This window comes from Strix aluco, chromosome 1, assembly GCF_031877795.1.
Source record: "Strix aluco isolate bStrAlu1 chromosome 1, bStrAlu1.hap1, whole genome shotgun sequence".
NCBI classification, from domain to species: domain Eukaryota; kingdom Metazoa; phylum Chordata; class Aves; order Strigiformes; family Strigidae; genus Strix; species Strix aluco.
The window spans coordinates 99412934-99427165 of record NC_133931.1 but is presented as its reverse complement, the minus strand read 5'-3'; the positions used below and the strand labels follow the sequence as shown (position 1 = coordinate 99427165).

Genomic DNA, 14232 nt, shown 5'->3' with positions numbered 1-14232 from the left:
GTCTGACAGGTCACAAGACTCATCACAAGTTTGATTATTTCTCAATAGGCAAGCTGAGATGAGGATAATTGCTATGTTTTTACAGACCTTCTCACCACAGAGCCCCTCATGCTCTCCTTCCTTCAGCGTGATGAAACATGGCTCAAATACAGCTTCGTGTCCTCTCTGTTTTTTTCACTGCCTTTTTTCCTCAATACATGTGCTGTTTCATTTCTCACACAGGACTGAGCACTGGCCTGTTCACACGCACACGGCTTCCTGCAGGAAAGCAATAGCACACCACAGCTGGTGGGTGGGTGGAAGCACCTTTGAGCAGGGCTCCTGCAGCAGACCTTCTCGATTGCCACCACTCTCCTTCCCCATTTAACCACAGCAGAAGGAGCTCTCCCTTCCAGTGCACACCACTCAGCTCTCCTGGCATGGAGTCAGTGCTGGAAAACGTTGTGGCAATGCTCCAAGATTTAATACAGCAATATCCTCCTAGAGTTTTATCCACTGATAGTTTGATGTCTTTCTGGGAGAAGGAACCAAGGCGATCATTCAGACTGCAAAGCTGCTGCAAACTGAAATCAAGGGAAATTGTTGCTGGTTTCATGGAGGGTTAAGGCAACAGTTTACCAAAAGTGAGGAACTCCAGAAGTGAGGAGGGGGTGGTCAGGACACACAGCAGTCAGAGCCTCTGAAGGCTCAGATGATTTTTCCTGCTCTGCTGCAGCCTCTTAGGACCCATCACTTGACAGCAGCAGTCTTAGGGACTAACAATGTTACATGAAATAGGGACATTAGTATCTCTCCATGGCTACACTAAAGATTGTGTGGCATTCAAAACATAGTGATCTCAGAAAAGCCTTATATTGACATTAAAATTATTAGGGTTTTTTTTTAGCTCCACATACTCTAAAAAGGGCAATATGGAGTACCAACACCTCAATTTGAAGAGACCCTTCATTCACAAAACAGATCTTCTCAGGCCACTATAAGGTTTGGGGGACTTGAGCAGCAATCATGCTTTACCTGTTCACATTTCTTTTCCTCAGGCTTCAAAGAAACATGAAATGTACTGACCCAAGAGTCAGTAGTAACTTTCCTCCCATAATCCCTGGGAAATGGAAGAGTAGTGTGCAGCAGGAAAAAGGAATGCTGAAACCTCTCCAGACTCAACAAAGAAGAAGCCAGGACTCTTAGCATCCCTCCTAAATGTAAAAGCACAGACAGACAAAGACTCCCTTCTTAGGAACTGGCAACAACACAGTACGTCCAACTCACAAATTAGATAGAAAGAAGTGGTTTGTGGTATTGAAGAAGCATCCGACATTGCTTTCTGTGAGGAGTCTGGTGTTCAGATAGTACCAGCTTCATTTTCACAGCAGACATCTTTAATCAGTCAGCTAAGTAACCCCAATGCTGCAGTGAGAGCACTGAGAATCTTCGAGGAAATTAAGCCAAACAGCTACAGCGCCACATCACTAAGGAGTAATTGAACACTTTGATATGATAATTGATTATCGTGCATTGATTAAAGCTGGCAAGAGAGCATACACTCTCCAGATGACTTTCAAATTACAAAGCCACAATCTTCAAAGCTTATTTGGATTCACACAACAAAATACATTTTGTTATTTACAATGTTAAAAAAAAAATCCTCGTGAATGAGGCAAGAATTTTAAAACAGTGAATGTTGAAATGGCACAACTTGAAATAAGGAACTAATCAATGCTATCAAAATGGCTTCAATCTGTCCTGAGGACTCTAATCATTTCCAGATGATAACACAGGACTGATTGGATGTCTCTGGCAGCAATTCTTATCGAGGCCTGATTATAACAACTACAATAGGAAGAAGAAAAATTGGTAGGTAGAGGGTGGTTAAGAAGGCCTGAGGAAATGTGCAAACAGTTGTTCAGTTTGGTGTGAATCTACCTGATCTAGTGGTGGCAAGTAAAGACAGCAACTACAGTTGGTCATTTCCAGCCATGCTGAGATGTTTTTCATAAATTCAGCCAAACACACACTGAAGAATAGTATTACTTTATGGTAAAAGCAAACCAATTTGCAACACTTGCAATTTCTACAAACTAGCAAATCATCAGCAAAGCATCTTGACTTGCTTCCTGCTTTTAAAAGCCTTTTCAAGCTCTCCTTAATTGCACATTATTTTAATTGCCATGATTCTACCTCTAGAGCTGTAAGGGAATCGTGCAGTTGTTACTATTTATTTGTATTATTACTCCAGACAGGAATTAAGACCATGTTTTCCTTGCCATAATGAAAAACTTCACAAAGATATGACCCTGCTCAAAGAGCTTTATCTAAATCTAAATGAGCAGACACAACAGGTGGCTACAAGAGAGCAATGGCTGCAGAAAAAATTTACAGAGCTCAAAGGAAAGCAGTGGGCTCAGTACAAAGTTAGGTCTTCAGTCCTATCATTGCTGCAGCACTACATTTCTGGGCTGAAACGCAATACTGGAGCATGCAACTCAAAATCATTCAAAATTTGGAGATTACCCAGCTTTTCTGAAGTTTCTGTAAGGTTAACCAAATTTCCTTAGGCAGGCCCTGCATTGCTCAGTTGTTTCATGTTGCGTCATATTCCCTGCAATATAGCTTTGATGCAACCAGGTAAAAGCCGGTTTCTAGAGTGAGGCTGGGATTCATTTATATTGGAAAATCACAACAAAACCCAAGATATACTAAATCATTGAAAGCAAGTACAACTGAGAATTTGGAGTTATGCAAGTGCCAAAATTGCTCTTTTATTTCTTAAATAAAAGTTACCTTCAGAATGACCACAGACAAGACCGGTCACAAACCACATAGCGCTTGCTGCTTAGTGAAGGTGGAAAATAACCACATAAGATGTTCTGTGGGCACAGACAACTGGATCCAACTCAGCAAGCTGTCCTACGGGAATGCGAGCACTGCTCTTCCTTTAGGGACAAAGTACAGATATTTTGTAATATGTTTACACCAACTGTATGAGCTTCAATTTCTTCACCACGCAGTATGCTGCTTCTAAGATAGGGTATAGGTTAAATGTTTGTTTTGGGACAAGAGATGAGACAAGAAGAGGAAAAAGGTATTTCAGAAAGGGAAATCCCAGATAACAAACATTATCTTGTCTAATAGGAACTTACTACTACTGGTTTATTATGTCCCCAGCTGGTTATGTCTTTGTTTCAGAGGTTTGGTCCATGGGGTGCCACTCCTCAGACAAGGGCATGGCAACCTTCATAATGTCTGATGAGCCAGAGAAGTTTGGCTGCAAGAGAAAACATTCAAGATTAAAGAGAAGGCTGAAGCTCCTAAACACAGAAGACTATAAAATTTTTAAATATTTCCTACCTTTGCTTCTGAAATTCAACTCACATGTGCAAGAAAAATACCAGAACTTTATTTAAATTCGTATTTCTGGCTTGATGGCTACATTTGCTGGAACTTTTATAAAATTACCTTGTGCAAATGTCATTGCAGAGAAAGACAGTGTCAGTGTCACCAGTGTGTCAGTATGGGGCAGTTCTGGTAGTTGAAATAGCATGACATGAAACAGCCACGGGATAACAGAAGCTAACCACATCAGGTGGTATTCTCCACCAAGACCCAGCTACCCACTGGTGTGCAGTAATATGAGGGTGAACTCGTGTTGCAACAACTCACCCTTTCCAACTAGAGAACAAACACCATTTGTGATGAAGACTTATTTTTAATTAATCCTTTCCTCCTCCATTCTTGTTTCAATCACCTTGTGCAACCCACACTGAAATATTAAGTCAGCAAAGATCTGCACATCAGCCAAATACCTGTGAGGCAGTCAGTCCGTTCATCAGTCACCACCATTCCCCAGTCTCAGGGAAAGCATCAGTCCCTCCTCTGATATGAGCACAAGCATTTACTTTTCATGATTATTGGCAGATTTTGAATCAAAAGCTTCAGGCTTATTGAAGCAATTAAATGCATGAGTCATGTATTTACTCATTTGGAAAGGTTCCTACTTTGTCTTATTGCTCACCAAGACCATAAAAGGCACACTGCAAGGAGGAAATCTGTCCTGGGCACCATAGGACACATTTGTTACCCAGGCTGGTGACAAATACACCTGAGTTCCTCCTGTGGCATCACCCAAGCTTATACCCCTCTCCTCCTCCTCGTCTAAAGCAACTGCCAGACTCCCACTGGAGATGCTGCTGCTGTACATCCTTCTCCCTGGGAGTCCTAGCAGGACTGCGAAGGAGGCTGCTTGCCTTTCCTACCCTTGCTTGTACAACCCCATCCCGTTGTGGGAGGACCCACAGAGCAATAAATGCATGGCCTGCCCACCCCCCAGGGCCTGGAGAACTGGTTGTGCTGCTGAGAGGAGAGGCAGAACTGCGTCCCTCCTGTCCTGTGCCTCCCTGTGCTGAAAACCCATTATGGTTATGAGGTTGTAAGTGTGTACTGCTATGCAGGCTGAAGAGGAATTAATGCAGCTGGATTTGGAAGGACAAAGAAAACTGGTGTTCTACTATGATCGATGGTCATTGATCTGATGCTAATTAGTAAAAAAAAAATCTTTTAAAATACTGGAATTACATATAATCACTTGATTATTCATTCTAGCTTAGTCTTGGTTCCTTCATGCATTTGACTCCAACTTTTAGCAAATATTTCTCATTAAGCAATACTAATAGAACTATAACACAGTGAAAGGTAAGCAACTGAAGAAAGTTGCCACCTCCTTCTCCTATCTTTGTTCAGCTTAGCACTGTGTTTTGCATGAGGAGATGCTTTGCATGAGAAGGTTTGCATGAGCTTTGGGATTTGGATCCCTAATGTCATCTCATCTAATGTAAACATCTAAAAACCTCTAATCTTTTCTTTAATAAAGCTTCTTACAGACCTCTCAGAGCTGATTGTGTCTTGTGAAAGTGAGTTCCATGAGTCAGTTTCCTGTGTGAAACAAAATTTTGTTTAACATATCACAGTGCCCTGTTTTTTACTCTCTGAAAGCTTCTGATGTTGGTTTCTGTATGAATGAGTTCTTAGAATGCCGTGCTAACCTGGCCTGTGATCTCTTTTCATACAGTTCTACTACCTCTTTCTCACCCATTCCCTTTGTAACCAGACCCAACCTACACAATTCTTCACTGAAATGGACATTGCGTGGAAATGATACACCTCAGAGCAGTGTGCACAGTGGTATTCACAACCCTCGCATGAAGCCAATGATTATAGTTTCATGTAGTGGCTGTTTCAGACAAATATCTGGACCTGAATGATCATGGTTTTCCTGTCCTCACAAAAACATTTTTCTCCCCCATCTCTTAGTCCCCGCTTGCCCTCAAAACCTCAGAATTTCAAAATGCAAGAACAGGATAGGAAAATGGGTGAAGCCAGCAACAAGGAGAACCCAATAACTGGACCTCCTCCCATTTTCCACACCCAACTCAGCTAAAAGAGGCTCTGCAAGCTCCGCACTGTGGTTTTGCTTTAGCTAACAAGGGTCTGTGGAAGGTGTTGAGCCCCTGCAGAAGAGAAGCTCATACGATGGGCATCAAGTGATTAGGTAGAGAGGTGGCAAAGGTCAAAACACCACTGCTGTAAGAATCAGCTGAAGCAGACAAGGTGAGTAGTCAAAATGAAATCCTTGAAAGCGGTGGGTTTTAAGTAGACTAGATTTTTCACAGAGTCTCAAGTGGCAAGTGGTTGGAAAGGGCATCTCTGCAAAGTTGTAAATTCCAGAAATAATTGAAAGACAGAAACCACAACGAAACCCCAAAACCTTTCCTTCGAGCCGGAATTGAACCAGCGACCTAAGGATTACTTTCTACAGGCAGCCTACAGTCCTCCGCTCTACCAGCTGAGCTATCGAAGGAAGATATAGACAGAATGCCAAGAATGAGTCAAGACTATATCAACAATAGCCTTAGGCTCTAATGGGTTTCCATATGTATTGCTTTTCACAACAGCAAAACAGTATCCAAAAAAAAAAGGCACAAAGCTAACTTTCCTGCAAAATTGGATTTTGGTTACAAAACTGCCAGTTTTCTGCCAAATAGTTCACAGCTCTTGTAAGACTGTTGGTGGTGGTAGCGTTAAGGTTGGAGTTCCTGTGATGACCCATATGAAATCTGTGTACTGCTTGACAAAGAAATTTGTCCGCTCTTCTGTGACCTTGCCATATTTCCTAAGCTGAGCTAGAAGAAGAGGAACAACTCCTCTCCACACAATTCCCCACAACAGTTCTCCAGCCAAATCCAATAACAAAACAGCAAACAAATCAGTTAGCATGTTCCCTGACAGCTTCCCCAGCAAATGCAAAGAAACAGCAGAAAAGGATGGGAAGAAATAACCATTGAGATTTTAATTTGAATCCCACCAACTCCCACAGTGCATGTGAGACCCCTCATACACAGATGAGGTTGCAATGTCTGGCATTGCAACTGGTGGCCTTCCCAACCGCTGGGCCAAGCCCTTAGTGAATCATCTCTGTGACTGCTGCAGCTCACCGCTGTGGCAATTGAAAGCAAACTATGCTCTTTTTGAATTACAGTGATTCACGAGCACCTTGGCTTTCTGAGCAGCAGGGTGGGGTGGAAAACTGTGAGCAGACACCCTGTTTGCCAAAACCATGCCATCCTACTTGTGATGGGAGTGCGTGTAGCAGTGTTACCTCAGTGCCCTAAAGCATATCTATCCTTAACCCATGCTTACCTCCACCTCCTCCTTGTGACTCAACTTCAAACACTGGGCTGTTTCAGCAAGCATGTAGCCAGCAGGTTGAGGGAAGTGATTATTCCTCCATATTCAGCACTTATGAGCTTGCACTGGGAATGCTGTGTGCTGCCTTGGCTCCCTGGTACAAGACAGATGAGAACATACTAGAGTGAGTCCAGTGGGGGGCTACCAAAATGGCCGGGGGCTGGAGCACTCGATGTAGGAGGGGAGGCAGAGCAAGCTGGGCTTGTTCAACCTGAGGAAGAGATGGACAAAGGGGGTTCATACTGCAGTCTGCAACTACCAAATGGGAGAGTATGGGGAAGGCAGCACCAGGCTCTGCTTGGAGGTGCGCAGCAAGAGGAGGGGAGTGACAGTCACAAGCTGCCACCAGAGAAATTCCGATGAGATATAAGGGAAGAAAAATACCGTGAAAGTAAAAATCTTCACCATTGCAAAGGTTGCCTGGAGGATGGAATCTCCATCCATGGAGATACTCAGAGCTTGACTGGACACAGCCCTGAGCGACCTGACCTAACTTTAAAATCTACCCTGTCTAGAGCAAGAAGTTAGACCACATGATCTCCAGAGGTCTTTAGCAAACATACACAAAAGTGACCCCCATGTCAGGAAGGTGACTTCACAGAGCAGATGAACTCACAGCAAAACTATCACTACATACTTCTCTGTCTGAAAAATACAGCTCTTCATCTCACAATCAAACTCCTCCACCCCAATTTTATTTATTTTCATACTAACAGACATCTTAAGCCTCCTCTGCTGCTAAATGCAGCACAGATCTTGATAGAAACTCAATAAGATGTCTCCCTAGTTTTGTTTATGGGAATATAGGAAGGTCAGGAAATATCTGACTTACCTACAAGGTACTGTTGCAGCTTCTCAGAGACCTAATCCTGGGACCTGTGATGTGTCATGACATTCACGTGCCCACCAACAACTATCCAGTCAGCTAATGCTATAAAGAAAAACATACGATGGAGAGAAACAGAACTGCTGTATGCCTTTCAGGGCAATATCTGCACTCTCCAGGGTCAGATTGTCTTGGTGGGAGGAGGTCCTTAGATACCCATATGTGAGAATGTGAAGTTAATCTTACGCTGGGGAAAGAATGGCACAACAGATAACATGGACCCAAGCTGCTAAATCAGAGCAGATAGCATAGCTCCAGGGCTCTAATCTTTCCCAGTTTGCAGACCCCACAGCATTTTTCAGGGGCACTTCAGACTCCTTTCAAGCCAATTTAAGCCTATCGTCATGAGTCTGCCTTATCTGAGTTACCTTTCATAGACCCCTTAAAAATAATTCAGTAGTCCCACCCATGCATTCAAGGACCCCAAAACCGAAAATCACAGCTCTATCCAGTTTAACTTGTTGGCACTGTCATCTAATCCAGCGGTGAGGTACTAAATACAGACTTTAGGGGAAGTATCACCATCTCTTTGCTGTCAAAAGTTGTTACTGGTGAAGATAACACTAAACAACCTGTACTTTTCTGTAAGAAATCAGTAGCAGTTACGTCAAGATAAAAATTCAAATTCAGTCAGATAAAAAGTGGATGCTGTTACTATCTATGCATGAAAAAATGGGATGCAGAAACCACAGTGTTGCCTTGACAATAAAAAGCATTGGAGTTCTCTTTTTGTGGAACTTGCTAGCAGTGATGTATGGGTGATTTGTGAGAGATATTCTTCTAAACTACAAATGTACCCCCCAGGGCAGCTTTTCAAAGTAGATATTCCCAGGAAAAATTAATTAATTTTTTTCTTGATTTTTTTTTTAACTTGGTAAGCTTTGAATGCTTAACAGAATTAAATTTTGGCATGGAGTTCATGAAAGATCTCTGATTATTTCAATTCTTTTAACTGATTAAATGAAGATACCAAGCTTTGAGAGCCATGTGACTGGAGCCCTGAGCTATATAAAGGGAACAGCTCACCTGTTTCATGTGGTGTAGAATAAGATGAAAGGAAAGGATGTAGCTTGAAAGCAGGATGGAGAACAGCCAGAGGTAAAGCTACTAATAGCTGGACTGTATAATTACACTTGGTAATGCTATGTGTTTTGCTAAGCTCAGATTAGCATAGGATGGTCTCCAGTGTTTTGTATACTTACAGGCTGACTTTCTAACACGGTTTTAAATGGTTTAAAGGGTTTTTTCCAGTGAAAAGCCTTAAAAAATCTGATTGACTCTGAGGGACTTGGGGGGATTGTTTTCTTTTCATTTGAGGTGGAAATACACACATGCTCTGAATACAAGCATTAGGCTGGATTCCCAATGAATTTGTGAAATCTTTGTGTTCACTTTAATTCTACCTGGTGTGTGTTACACACCCCTGGTTGGGTGCTGTGGCTTCTGCACCACCAGTTAGTGATGAACTCAGATTATCTCAATTTAGAGGTCTTGTATGATACCCCTGCAACAGAGAAGGAGATTTTCCTAAAGATAACTACTCACAGCAGCTTGAATGGAGAGCCTGACACATCAGCAAAACAATCATCTCCCTCTGTCTACTAGTTAAAATTCAAGATAGAAATCTCTTTGGGCTGGACTATCTTTGTACTTAAAGGCTGAATAGCAACTGGCACAACAGACCCGAAGTCCTGTCTGATGCCCCCAGACTCGGTTGTGATGTAAATAATATGTACAGCTCCTTGGGCCAGCTTCAGAGACAACTTTGATAACATGTCAGTGTGAATGAATGCCAAGGGGCAGGAAGGTGGGAATGCAGAAGGAAAAGAATTGGGAGAGTACATAAAGGAAGTTTGATGGCATCACACAGTGTGGGCTGCATTTCAAGAAACAGTTTATAGGCCATTACTTACAGCTATCAGTTTTTTGTCATGCTCAGAGAACCCCCTTAACACTTGTGATGCTGCACAGTTATCAGTAATAAATATTCAGAGGAAAGTACCTAAGCTGCATATGCTTATCCACAGATCTACCTACCTTAATTTTGCTACATAACAACCTCATAGGCCTGGTGTGGCTTCTAATACAAAAATATTTTCTTTACGACTAAATTATTTTAATTCAGTTTTCTTCATATATATGACCAGTTCCATAAGCAATTAAAACACAGACACTGAAGACCATGGCAGCACTCAGATATCAGATTCAGATTGCGCAACCCTCTTCAAGTAAACAGTTTAGCACCAGCAGCTGTTATACAAGTGCCTGAGAGCTCACCCCATCAGTGGGCATGGAAAGAAATAGCCTTCATGTAATTGTCAATTCTGTGACAAGTTAAACATTTGGCAATGTTAAGTCAAGATGAGAATTGCAGTGAGTAGCATTCCCATCTTCTCCCCCACAAAGGGTTCCAATTCTTGCCCTTCTCCTGGTGAAAGACAAGACTAATAATGTATGAGCTCTTCTGAGATGATGATCAGTCCAGAAAGTTTTGATAATTGGGTGGCAATTGACCACAGTCAGGACATGACATTATTCAGATACAATGGACTAGCTCCTAGCTGCTGTGAATCATAAGTCATTGGAGAGCCTGATCCCTATCTAGTTTAGTTTAAGCTTCCATTCAACAAGCACCACATTGGACTTTTTTTTTGTTTAAGCAAAAGCTCAGCTAATGATCCATAGGCTCTCTATGCCCTGGTCTCATCCTGACAGCAAGGCAAAAGAGAGTATTTCTGATTGATGCCTTCCACTTTCCAGCCCTGTTTCTTCCCCCCATAAGTAAATATTGCTTTGCAATAGCTGTGGTCTCACTGTAGCCTTCAGTGTCAGCAAAAACCTGCATCATCTGGGGGAGGGCAGCAGCACGGAGGACAAAAGCAGCACTGTCTGGGACACAGGAGAGCCTGACACCTCTTGCAACTGCTTCCCCTTGGGAGGCACCCAGCCACTTGCCTTTCCCTTGCTCATCAGGCCTCTCACACTATAAAAGCCCTAATGAAAATGAAACATGCATGTCATATATAACAAGCAGAAGCTCAACTGCTAGCAAAAAAAAGTGTGAAATTACAGTATCAGTGTGAGAAGGAGAGATATGGGCCCTCATTCCCCAGGAGAGAATTTGAAAGTGCATAATTTTTTCCATTCACAAGCATCATTTAAGGGGCAGCTTTTGGAAGCTGAGAGGAAGACCTAGAAGAAAAACAGCACTTACAAGCAGAGCGAGTATTTATACCGTAAATATTTGGGACTCTTTTTTGATACACCAGCTTGGTTTGGCATGGGGAGATGTGCCCTGATGAACAGGTGTTGTTTCTAATCTGTTCTTCTGCCCACAGCTAATGCTTTACATAGCTTTTCTGAAGACCGAACCGCAAATCCTTTAGGGGTCACCAAAAAAAAAAAAAAAAAAAGAGTAGGGTACAACTTTTTTGGCTGGCTTTCCTCTTCATGGAAGAATTTAGCAGTTCTGGGTAATGAGAAGACTTGCCTGTGTTGGGTCTGGCTGTGGTAGGGGATACTAGTCTCTTGCACTCATGAGAATCTAATTTATTTTTAAAGAGCGCTTTAATATAGCATAACAATATTACCACACATCTTGCTCAAGCAAAGAATTTTTCCAATCTATATTCAGTGCCAGATAGAGTGACTATAAAATGAGTTACTGTACCTTAAATTTCTGCCTTGGCTATAGTGACAGGAAGCTAATTAGACAAACTGACCATGTCTTCTGGACCCAAATCCACATTACTTGGACGCATAAGAATTAACAGCTGCATGAGAACTCATGCTTCTGGAGGGAGTTGGACTTAAAGGATGAAATAACAGGTAAAAGAGCAGAGAATGAAGGCCACTGTGGGGCCCAAACTAGCAAAGCAGCAGTGTTTAAACTCTTTTCCAGCTAAACTTTAACACCTCACAATGTGGCCAAAATATGTTAGAAGCATGTCTGAGGCATGAATGCTGGACTCAGACCACATGTAAAACTAAGCTCTAAACACAGTTTGACTTTTCCAGGTTATTCTTAAATTCCAAAGACCAACGTATTGGAGCCAACTCACACACTAAACCTGATGGAGCAGACCTACATTTCATAGCCCACAAAGCTACTGACCTTCTTGACTCTGGCAAGCTTTGCTGGGCAGTGATAGACCTAGACCTACTGGAGCTCAGCAGGCCAGGGAACAACAGCTCCAAACCTGAGATGCACTTCAGCCATCAGAAGCAAAAACCTTTGGTCAGGCGTTTGAGTTTCTGGGAATTTACTCTTGAGAACTACTGTCTTCTCATAAAAAATTAATCTGTCCTGTTCTCACTTCCTTATCAGAAGCTGGGTTCCAAACTACACCCAGATATTATATGATACTCTTTTCTGATATTCCTACCTCTACATAGTCAGATCCAAACATTTCAGATATCAATAAGTATTGAACAGGGAGAAGGGCAGGGTTAATATCAAATTTATTTGGAGTTTGAAACAACCTTTCTGAAAGGGATGAGCAAATTTCAAAAGGTAAGAACGAACACACAAAATAATGGCTGCATCCCTATGAGCTACATAGTCCTTCCTTTTTCTTAGGTTAGGCTCCACCAAAAGAAAGGGCACAGTACTCAGAAAAGAGCTGGGCCTTATTGCTACTATTTTGTGTGTATTATTTGTATTGCTATAGGACTCAGGAACCTCAAATGGGGATTAGTGTCCCATTGAACTAGGCACTCTAAAAACAAACACCACAAAGACAGTTCCCTGCACCTGAGAGCTAATCTTTGGCCAGTTCTTTACAACATCTATCTAGAGTAGGGCATAAGGAAGTGTATTAGGGTATACTGCATGGACTGCATTTAATCTTATTTCTGTAACCCTCGTCCTTCCTTAACCTACTGCCCCACTTCTGTTTGTTAACCTAACTCACCACCTCAGTCTAAATTTAGTTTGTGAGCTTCTTGGACAAAAGTCTTTATGTCTTTTCATTAGCCTGGATTTTTTGCATGGATTTGAGCCACAAAAATAATATGTTATTGAAAACGTGAAACAAAATAACTTCCCTCTCTAAGAAAAAATGGATATGATATATTTGAATGTGCATCTTGAAGTGTTATGATTTTGTACCTCTATAGAGCCTAATGTAATCCTGTGGATCAATGAGCAACACAACTGGTATGGCAATATAAATAAAGAAATCTGGTCAACTTGTATATATGCACCAAGTACTTCTCCAGATGATACGCAGACAAAGGAGATATATCTGCAAAATAATTCCTACTAGTTAAATACAAAAAAAGCTGCTGGTATACTGCACTGTGATTGATAAATTGGATTTGCAGGTCCCCATAAAGATAAAGGAATGTGACAAAGTCAGGGCAAGAGTCTCAGCATCTCCAAGCCCTGGAATGAAACATGGGCATTCTCCCATCTCTACAGTCATTCCTGCCAAGCCAGCCTCATGCCTGCAGCATCCTCTTCCCCCGCCTGTAGCCACAGCAGCTTCAGTTGCGTGAAAGGACCATTTCTTGGCAAAAGAGGGTATTGGAGCATTGGCAGTTTCCTACCTTTCCTAGGGAAAACGGACTACCCGGACAGAAGAGTCTGTAAGCCAATAGTTAAAGTAGTGCTGTAGGATCCAACAGCTCTGCCACCATCCATCCATCCTGAATCTTACGTAACCCACTCGTGCTCTAGAAGAGGAAAAAAAAAGAAGTATTTGTTTAAAAGACTGTACTGAAGAACTATAAACAATACAGGATGTTAGTTTACACAGAGTAGGGAGGATACAGACAGCATAGTGGTGCAATTCACTTCTGTTTCCACTCCAGGCCATACGGATTTGTCTGACTGTCAGCTTTAAATACAGCAACTCTTTCTACAGGCTTGCAAACCTCAAACCTACTCTGCCCAAGACAGCAGAGTGCATGATAAAGAGAGTCTCCAAAGAAATGAAGGACTCCTTCAAATATCACTCTGCTTCTTTTCACGAGCAGCAGGGAAAGGGGGGATCAAAGCTTTTGAAGGTGTATCTGCAAGCAAGCAAAAGCGTGCAAACCTTGTGAGCGTGCTGCCTTCCCTGGCCCAGAGCACCACACGCTTGGGGAGGTGTGAGGCGGAGTGGGGGAGCCCCTTCACAGTTCGGCAGTCAAGGCTGAGAGCTATTTGGATTAGATGAGGAATTTCAAGTGGAAACCATCTGAATGTGTCTGTGCGCCTGTGTGAAGTTGAACTGTGTATAAAAAAACCAAATAGCTTCTTATAGCACCTCCACAAGGTCCGGTTCTAAAGGAGGCATAAGTAAGCCTCATTTTTCCTGCCGTTGCAAACTTAAATGGGATCTTGTGGGGTCTTTTTGCTGTTCTGGAAACGAAGAATCAGGAAAAACCCATGACAGCAACAGTATGAATAAATTGGCAAGATATGCTGTAAATAGCTGTGACGCTAAACAAAAATAAAACAAAAAAAATCGTATTGCAGCCATTTTAAGATTTCAGCTTCCATCTTCACCCCTGCCACTAAGCAGGCTTCCTCAACATGTGACAAGAAGAATTCAGAGGGATGCTTGCCAAGTGTTTTCTGACCCAAATCCTAGAGGTATCCTCCATCTGCAGCAACAGACATC

General features: G+C 42.2%; 1 long non-coding RNA gene and 1 other non-coding gene across 2 annotated transcripts; both read right to left on the bottom strand.

The window, feature by feature from the left end:
• Positions 1-2562: 2562 nt before the first annotated feature.
• On the bottom strand, positions 2563-13791 carry LOC141925233 (uncharacterized). The gene is made up of 4 exons (XR_012623785.1): positions 13666-13791; positions 13175-13300; positions 6691-6832; positions 2563-3262 (listed from the first exon to the last, which is right to left on the bottom strand). It is a non-coding gene; the product is annotated as an uncharacterized LOC141925233 (long non-coding RNA).
• Positions 5762-5851, bottom strand: TRNAY-GUA (transfer RNA tyrosine (anticodon GUA)). The gene is given in 2 exon segments: positions 5762-5797; positions 5815-5851. It is a non-coding gene; the product is annotated as a tRNA-Tyr (tRNA).
• Positions 13792-14232: the final 441 nt, after the last annotated feature.